The 10000-nt window shown below is 48.8% G+C and overlaps 1 protein-coding gene across 3 annotated transcripts in view; it reads right to left on the reverse strand.

The window, feature by feature from the left end:
- The window catches only part of shroom3 (shroom family member 3), a 47340-nt gene that overhangs the window by 28812 nt on the left and 8528 nt on the right, over window positions 1-10000 (reverse strand). The window contains exon 1 of one of the 3 annotated variants that reach the window (XM_076283520.1): window positions 4833-4915. The exons of the other annotated variants lie outside the window; for them this stretch is intronic. The gene's annotated coding sequence lies outside the window, so the exon portion shown is untranslated. Of the gene's footprint in view, window positions 1-4832; window positions 4916-10000 lie in introns of those variants that run through there. 3 annotated transcript variants of the gene reach the window in all.

Genomic DNA, 10000 nt, shown 5'->3' on the forward strand with positions numbered 1-10000 from the left:
GACGGGCCGCGTATACCACCTGCCAGCCCAGAGGGAGGATATAAGCTTCATGCCATGGGCATGTCTCCACCCAGAAGCTGGCGTCTCGTTTCCTCTTTGGGGATCTGATTGACTCAGTTCTGTGGCTTGAGAGCAATGGATACAGATGCTATTAGCAGCTGAGGAGCTGGAGGAATGTGTGGGCGCTAAGCCCTGAGAGTGATGTCCTTAGAGAGGCCAGACTGGAGCGCAAGCCCTTGTTTCACAAACACAGAGTGTTCACGTGCATGCCACAAATATACTTAAAGGGCCCTTTAAAGATAAACCTGCTTTACTTGTTGGAGGAATGCAAGCAGCTGCCAGGGAGGTGAAGCATGTACTGAAACCTCCCTCGGAGAAAGGCAAATCTATAAAGATGAGGGATTATGTTAGTAAACATTTTTATTCTTCAAGGTTGAGGGACAAATAACAACGGCATGGACTTCCTTAATTCTGTTCTTTTCTGTTCTCTCCATTTCCCTCTCTTCTCTATGCTGTTCTTCCTCTTGCTTTCTTCATTCCCTCCCTCCCTCTGTCTCTCTGGGGTGTGTGTGTGTGTGTGTGTGTGTGTGTGTGTGTGTGTGTGTGTGCGTGTGTGTGCGTGTGTGTGTGTGTGTGTGTGTGTCTGTGTGTCTGCGCGCGCCTGAAGAGCCTTTCCAAGGAGACACTGTGGGAACAGTTGTTGAGCGGTTGTCAAGGAAGCAGCATTGTAATGAGCCAGCCACGGCCATGTGCAGCTGAGCTGCTTCTGAACACACACACACACACACACACACACACACACACACACACACACACATACACATGTAATGAGCCAGCCACGGCCATGTGCAGCCGAGCTGCTTCTGAACACACACACACACACACACACACACACACACACACACATACACATGTAATGAGCCAGCCACGGCCATGTGCAGCCGAGCTGCTTCTGACCTGCAGCAGAGGACAAGCGATCGAGCGTGCGAACAAGGACGCTCCCCGCCTCTCCACCTCTGGCTTTCTCTGCCTCTCTGCGTCGTCCTCAGACTCCTCAGAATGAATCTGCGCCTAATGAAAGAGCATCTGGAATCTGTGTTGAAAGACTGCTCAACCTGATGATTGGTGGGAGTTGTAATTTTCCGAATAACTGCCTGGGTCACAGACACTGAGACTATAATTACAGCAAGAAAGAGATGAAAGACAAACAGAGGAGAGAGAGAGAAGGGGGGGGGGGGTGCTGATAAGAATGATTACAATAAAAGCTAATAGACATAAACACTGGTGGAAATACTCAATTAAACATCTATTCGTATCCTATTTAATTCACCTGCCTGTGCTTTAGAGATGAATAAGCTCCATTAAACTAATGAGATGATGAGAGTGCATTAGCAGAATGAACAGGACATGGCAGGGTACACCTGGATGCAGGAGCTTATGGGAGCGTGGCGTGTGTGACTGCATCAAAGCAAACAGCACCACCTAACCTTCAGCCAGGCCCATTCTGCAGGTGTGAGTCATCACTCAGGCACAGCCCCACCCTCTTCTCCTCTCTTCCACTCCTTCCTCACTCTCACCATTTCATCCACTCCTGCTGTCTCTCTCTCTCTATCACTCTCGGACACATCCCCTGGACTGGGTATTACGGGTGAGATTCATGTAGGTAGAGGCTGAAGAACTAGAGCTTTAGGCCTTACTTGTATAAATGGCTGTGGCATGGAGGTCAACTCAAAGGTGACCTTCAATCAGGTGGAGTGAAGCTCACTACACCAGTCCCTGTTTCAGACTGTATTCATAAGGCTCATGAAAATCTATATAATCGGGTGGAGGAGGATGAATTAGAAAACCAAAGCCAAATTGAACAGGAGTATATGCAGTATATACACAATGAAAAGTATGACACCATGGTAAGCTATGGTGTAAAGGCCAAAAGATGCAATGTAACTACAAACCTCACAAAGCAATCAAATCAAGTATTCATCCTCGATTCCTCGATTCGTTTCCTTCCCTCGCCCGCTCTCCTCTCCTTGTGCACTCCAAATGCAGGAAAAGCACAGGAACTGGCCCCTCAGTACTGAGCATTCAGCACAGATTAGACTAAACCAGTGATTTGGACATAGGCTTACCCCCAACAAGAGCCACATTAGCAGCCATAAGCAGGATCAGGACACTGCTGCCCTGGCCGAGGTCCAGACCGCCCCGGCTCTCCCCAGCGCAGCTCTCTGGAGCCCTGTCCAAACCTCCCTCCCCAGCGCAGCTCTCTGGAGCCCTGTCCAAACCTCCCTCCCCAGCGCAGCTCTCTGGAGCCCTGTCCAAACCTCCCTCCCCAGGCAGCTCTCTGGAGCCCTGTCCAAACCTCCCTCCCCAGCGCAGCTCTCTGGAGCCCTGGCCGGCGCAGAGGAGGGAGGTTTGGACAGGGGAAGACGGATGGTGGCGAAGGGGTGGACTGGAGGCAGACATAAGGGCTGAATGAGACGGAAGCACCGAGCCTGCAGCCAAGATGGAGAGTACCCCCCCCCCCCCCCCCCCCTCGCCAGCACTACCTCCGCGGCCTCCCTCACGTCGCTGGGTGTGGCAGCACATGTTGCATTTCTGTTTGCCACATGACTAATCTTTCTAATTTGACTAAATAAATAGCAGCACTGATCCACTGAATGACATGAGAGGGTGGTGCCATGGGGTCTGTCTGGGCGATTTCAGATTCTACTTCCACTGGCGTACCATCCACCTGCTAAAGAGGCATGCGCACACAGCAATGTGCAATCTCCATCTGAGTTCCCATTACTGATACACAACCACACACACAAAACACACACACATACACACACACACACACACAGACAGACACACACACACACATAGACAGACAGACAGACAGACAGACACACACACACACAGACAGACAGACAGACAGACAGACACACACACACACACACATACACAGACAGACAGACACACACACACACACACATACACACACACACGCACAGACAGACAGACAGACACACACACACACGCACACACACACAGACAGACACACACACACACACACAGACACACACACACACACACACACACACAGACAGACAGACAGACAGACAGACACACACATACACAGACAGACAGACACACACACACACACACATACACACACACACACACAGACACACACACACACACACGCACAGACAGACAGACAGACAGACACACACACACACACACACACACACACACACACACACAGACAGACAGACAGACAGACAGACAGACAGACAGACAGACACACATACACAGACAGACAGACACACACACACACACACATACACACACACACACACAGACACACACACACACACACACGCACAGACAGACAGACAGACACACACACACACACACACACACACACACACACATCACTGTGTTGTGTAGAAAGCACAGCCACAGCATTGTGTACCCCTCATAGTCTCTGGAATGCCTGCCCAGCCTGGTCATGTCATGCTGTAATTAAAAAAAGGAGGGTGGGGGGGTGCAGGGAGGATGTGTGTGAGTGTGTATGTGTGTGATTGTGTGCGTCTGTTTGTGTGAGCGTGTGTGTGTGTCTGTGTGTGTGTCTGTATTTGCACATGTCTCAGACTGCATACTGTAGGTCATGTGAGTGAGAGTCATGAATTCCAACGCCAACACACAGCAGCTCAACAGGTGCACCACAGCAGGCATCTGTAACTAGCGAGCCTCTTCTCATAACAACGCACTCACCCTGCTCACCTTCAGGGGGAAAGTGAAAACAATCAAACCACCGTACACAGAAAAGAACAAGCCTTGTTTTCTAATAGCCAAGGTAAAAGAGTGCTGACTGGCAAATACGCAGTGAAACACAAAGACAGACACAGACACACACACACACACACACACACACACACACACACACACACACACACACACACACATACACAGAGACACACACACACGTGCACATCCTCATTGTTTGCATAGGGAAACTGAGCTTGCATATGGAAAACAATGGAAACCAAAAGTATCTCCTACATCATCAGACGCCGGCATTTAGTCAAGCTCGACTCGAGTTTCTCTCCTGGCAATTCAAACAGGATAAATCACAAGATTCTTTCACGGGGTGACAGAAAGATGAATAGATCTGTGCTCCCTGTGGCAGACTTCCACCTGAGCACAGGTGCATTCCCTCATTTAAAGGCCCCAACACGTGATGGTTTAGCTCTCCAGAGATAATCACTAAACTGAAACACACAGCCGAAACCTCTCTGTGAACACAATTTTACACATTTCTTATCAAGTCCATGTCATTCTTTTCACCAAGACGTTCAGCATGATGAGCATCACACATCATGAATGACTCTTTGGGGCCTAATTGTAGAACAAATAGAACACTGAACAGACAGAAAAACAAGAGGGCCATTAGGCGGATCACAGCTGCCTCATTCTGGCTCCTCCAGAAACAAAAGCATGGGTTTGCATGGTTACTCATTGCCCAGGTGAGCGGAGCTTGGCTTACCTGCTCCATAGGGAGAGCTCAGCCGGATCAGATGACAACTGGAAATTTTCTGTCCAGCACAAATATCCCTCAGTTCAGTCTCATGGCCGTGGCAACAAAACAACCCTGCCTACCTAGTCTACAGCTTCAAAGGCAAATTGTGGAGGTAGATCCCAATATCACACAGGCAGGCGCAGGCACACACACACACACACACACACACACACACACACACACACACACACACACACAAACACACTCACACAAACACACTCACACACACAGAGCCACTCATGCCACAATACAAAGCTGCACGCTACTTTACCTCAAATGAGCCGGCGACAACAAACAAGCACACAAGTGAAGAGAGTGACCAACATTCTCTCTCTCTGTCTCTCTGTCTCTCTCTCTCTCTCTCTCTGTCTCTCTCTCCTTCTATCCGTCTCTTTCATGAGAGACTCACACAGCAGGCAGTCGAGTGAGAGAGAGAGAGAGAGAGACAGAGAGAGAGAGAGAGAGAGTTCAAATTACTGGCCTGCCCTCAGCCAATGAGAGGCTGGGCTGAGTGGAGAGGAACCCGGAGGGCTGATGTCACAAAGCAGGTTCCACTTGTCAAGCCCTCAGGGCCAACCAGACGGCACTCTCTTTAATGAGACTTTCACTCCCATGCTTCCTCATACCACACACCAACCCAGTCTGGTACCACATCGCCTATTACTGAGAAAGAGAGAGACAGAGAGAGACAGAGAGAGAGAGAGGGGGAAAGAGACAGGGAGAGAGAGAAAGGATGGAGATACAGGTATAAAGATAGGAGTGAATGAAATATAGATAGATGGTGGGGGAGAGAGAAGTGAATGTAAAAGAGACAGAAAGAGAGAGAGAGAGAGAGAGAGAGACAAGAAAATGGAGACCCTTTCTCAGTCCTCTGCAAACATTCCTGCTCTCTATGCCATTGCTTGGCCCGGCAGCATCTCCATTGGAAACAATGGCCCTCGGAGTGTTTGTGTGTCTCCAGGCTGGGTTTGAAAAGAGCAGCGTGCCGTCTCCCTCCCAGCCTCTCCCTCTCATAACTCCCCGCAAAGGCCCTTCATCACATTCAAGAGATCCACTCACCCATTGCCAGAGAAAACACTCATATTGTCATGTAGTTTAAAGGGCGGCAAATATAAACATGTGTATTGCTCTCAAAAGAGCCTCTCCACTGATTCTACAGAGTGGTCATACGCAAGGATGAATACAAACAGCCTCAGTTTGAGGGTGTCATGCATAGAGGGGTTATTTGTTGTATGGTTGTAGAGTGCTAAGTCTAACAAGGTGTGAAAACCAAGAGCAAGAAAAAGGAGTTTCTCACTTTTCTCTCACACGCTGGGCCCTTCCATTATCTGCTAATCACCTGGGAAATCCTCACCTGCCCATTTCGTTGAGCCTTAATGCAGGACTAAATGGTGCAACTGAATGCTGATTGAATCAAGCAGGAGGAAAAGGAAACAAGTACACAAATATCTTACAAATCAATCAAATGTAAATATCAAACAGAAGCTGAGTGATCAAAGTAAAGTCTTCGCAGTATGGACTTGTCTGGGCCACGTCGACAGGAATAGCAATTCACATAATTTCATGCTCCACACAATATAAACAGATTTACTGCAAGTAAGCCAAGTCAACCATGCATCTCCCTCTCCAAATCCCCCCTGTGGTTAAAGACACACAGGTGTAAAGACAGGTGATGGAGGAACACACAGGTGTAGAGACAGGTGATGGAGGAACACACAGGTGTAGAGACAGGTGATGGAGGAACACACAGGTGTAGAGACAGGTGATGGAGGAACGAGCCCACTGCACGGCTCAGCCCTGGTGTCTCCTCCGACCGCTAGAGCACCATGTGCCCCATCAGCAGGAGCAGTACACAAACAAACAGTCAAGCCTTGTCCCAGGCCCGCTTCTTGCTCTTCTCAATTAGAGCTATGGGGGCCTCTCTCTCTCTACAAGGGTTGGTCCCCCTCTCTCTCCCTCCATCTCATCATTCTCTCTCTCTCTCTCTCTCTTCCTTTCTCTCTGTGTGTTCTCATCACTCTCTCCTCCGGACCAGGATGTTGCGTAATGCTCACGTTTGGGTGTCTATCATCAAGGCCCTGTAAAGGGGGAAATGCCTGTGGCTATATGAAAGGCTGTCTGCACAAAACAAACAGAGTGACCATTGAGGAATGTTACTTCTGCCCCAACGAGGAGCCAGGGACAGTGACCTCCGTCATAGAGTGGAGAGAGAGAGAGAGAGAGAGAGAGAGAGAGAGAGAGAGAGAGAGAGAGAGAAGAGAGAGAGAGAGAGTGCTTGGATGACATGAGGGAGTGACATTTTGTGATGATTTATTCATGTGTAATTAAATGTTTGATTATGCTGCTGTGTGACATAATCTTCACATCAATGTGCCATAACAACTCATCATTAAGAGTGAGCTCACTCGATGGCAAATGCATATGCTGTGTTGGTGTCAGCTTCTTATCTTGACTCAGAGCATCACCATGTTTAGGCTCTGGTGGCCACGCATGTCCTGTGAGACATATCTTGTTAAAGGTGCAGTGCCACACATGTCCTGTGAGACATATCTTGTTAAAGGTGCAGTGCCACACATGTCCTGTGAGACATATCTTGTTAAAGGTGCAGTGCCACGCATGTCCTGTGAGACATATCTTGTTAAAGGTGCAGTGCCACACATGTCCTGTGAGACATATCTAGTTAAAGGTGCAGAGCTTGGTTCGGGCAAAAGGTTGTTGATATTTGAGCTCAACAGCCAATCAAACTACACCCCTCACATCTGTGCTCGTGAAGCAGCATGTTGATTGGTTGTAATAATGTACAGCTTGCTTGGTTCAAGCCACTTTGTTTAACATTTAGAGAGCTAAGTCTCTCTGCAAGTTTTTTGAGCACTCACTGCATGGACAACTAGCAGAACACATAAGGAAAATTTAGCTGAAAATAAAATGTGTTATGTAATATGTAGTCTAATCTGACGAATGAAATGGTACTTTCACTTAATGTTGTTTCACTTGTTTGCTACCTTTTCTACTTAATGTCAATGACATGGGTCATGCCTGATTGTTTTAGAGGTGACAGGAAAGGTGGATTCCGTGGGACATCTGTTCACCAGTCTGTGCGACTCCAGGCAGGTGCACAGTTGGATATCCCCTAGAGCAGCATCTCATGAAAGCTTAACAGGCCAAGGCGTTTCATTTTTAAACACACTCGGGCACATGAAGTCATTATTTACAATGTGAACAAGCGCATAGCGAGCGTGACATGAAGTCACTTCAAATGTCATTAGTCGCTGTCAGACGCTGAACAGTGGGCTCCCTCCACAAAGTGGCACATTCAGCTGCCTCCAGCGCCTTGCTTCAGTCTTTGTATACGCAGGTTACTTATTAACATCCGACACTAAGTGAACACAAACGCTGCCTTAGGTTTCCACTGCAGCACGATCTGTCAAGTCATGTTACACTGGGGTTAGTTAACAGCAGGGGGGTTGAGGCAGCAAGGAGGGGGCAGTGACAGAGAAAGAGAGAAAGGGAAATAGGGGGAAAGGAGAGAGAGAGCTATAGAGAGAGAGAGAGAGAGAGAGAGAGAGAAAGGTAAGGCGAGAGAGAAAGAAAGAGAGAGACAGAGATAGCAGGTGCTAGGCAGAGAAACTTGGCAAGAACACTGCGTCTCACAGGACGTTGTTAAATATTTACTGCATTCCTCATTGTCATATTGTTGCAGGTCCTTCTCTACGCCTTGTCATCTCCTGGTGGGGAGCAGGGTTAGGGGTGAAGGGCTGCCCTCACTGATCAGTTCAGTCCATTCTTGGCAACAAAAACCAGGGAGGCTAACCATAACCTGGCTAGTCACTTGTCTTGGTCCTTAGTGCTGTGTTACATTAACACCAGTAAGAGGAACGTCATGCTTTGGTTCTAGCTAATGCTTCAACGGGTATGACGTCTTCATGAAATCCAGGAGAACAGACAGAAGAATTAGACTAGAAATCCTGGCAGATTATCTTTTAAATTGATTACAAATGTCTTGGTCTCCACTATTTGCCAACGGTGAAATCAGCTCCTTCTTAGTCAGTGTCCAGTAAGAGACAGCAAAACTTTAATAACCAGAGGTAAGCAACGCTCCCTATTCTTAAATGTTCAGCCCTTTTCAGAGCATGGGGGCCTTAGCTTCAACTTCCAATTTTAATTTTGGCAGCCCCATTCATGAGCAGAGGCAGCAGGAGAGGTCACATACCTGTCTGATTCACTCACGCTGTCTTCCTTCTCTTCCATAACGGCTCAGACTCAGACGATCCACTGCTGTGTCTCTCGCTCACAGCAGCTGAACCCACTTCTCAATAGTTCTCATTCAGAGAGACGGGGGGCATTAAAAAAAGAGCTCAACTTTGCAAACAAAATCTTTAGTCGTAAAGTTCTTTCCTACGGTCCGTCCATGGTGTGGACTGGTCGTCTCCAAGGGGTACTGGCCTCAACTGACAGCAGTGTCCATGTCGGCACAATTGTTTGAGTCAGAGCCAGTTCTCCGCACAGATTCCTAACACTGTTATCATGAACTGGTATAAAACTCAGCACAGACAGAAACACAGAAGACTTTATGGCTGCATGAGCGCAGTCGTGTTCCAGATTACGGCTTTTTCCCAGCAGACCTCATGACATCTCGCTGCCGTCTCCCGCTTCCCAAGGAGCCTAGTCCCAAGTCCTCTCGCTTGCGTAACTCCTCCACTCGCACTATTCCGTCAGTGATGTCACACCTGCGTGCAGAAACGGCTGTTGGCCTTTCGCTGATTGTTTGCCCAGGCTGGTGCTATCTCTCCACTCTTTAATGGCTCGGGGTGAACGAGTCATCCAGGGGGAAAGCCTGTTTGATCAAGGGCTTCACAGAGTCAACAACTTCCTCCTCCCGGTGCAGGACCAGTGTCCATTTTACCCAGCCTTGTGGAGGTGAAGGAAATCTGGACTCTGGAAGGGGGAAATGGCTTGCTACAACTCTGGCTGCGCATGAATGGACTCTGGACCAGGATGCAAATAAGAGTCCGGTTCCTGCTGGTCGCTGATGGCTTGTGCTTCCTGCTTGTTTTCTGAGCCTCCTCAAGTGACCGGCTCTTACCCCCAACGGTCACCCCAACAGGCTACTGACCCTCTACCACAAAACCCGAGCCATGTCTGAGAACATGAGATTTGTCTGGCTTTCCATTGAACCCCCCCGTCTCTCTCTCCCACTTTCTCAGAACAGCCACAACTGAAAGCAGCATATCCCCCCCCCCCCCATTACACCTGAGAAGTGACCACTCCCCGCCACCCCCCGGCTCTCCCTTCCCCCATCCGGCAGTGTTCACCCCAAATCCAGCCCGAGTTATCCCGGAGAATCTGACACCAGGCACTGGGGCCTGAACAAAGCCAGGTGTGGGACAATGGTGGCCATTATGGCTCCTTAATGGGGACTAAGAAAAGGCCCTGGCTGTG

Source organism: Alosa pseudoharengus, unplaced genomic scaffold (genome assembly GCF_046254945.1).
Source record: "Alosa pseudoharengus isolate Yale_2024_CS ecotype anadromous, Long Island Sound unplaced genomic scaffold, YU_APseudo_1.1 YU_APseudo_1.1_scf_14, whole genome shotgun sequence".
NCBI lineage: Eukaryota > Metazoa > Chordata > Actinopteri > Clupeiformes > Clupeidae > Alosa > Alosa pseudoharengus.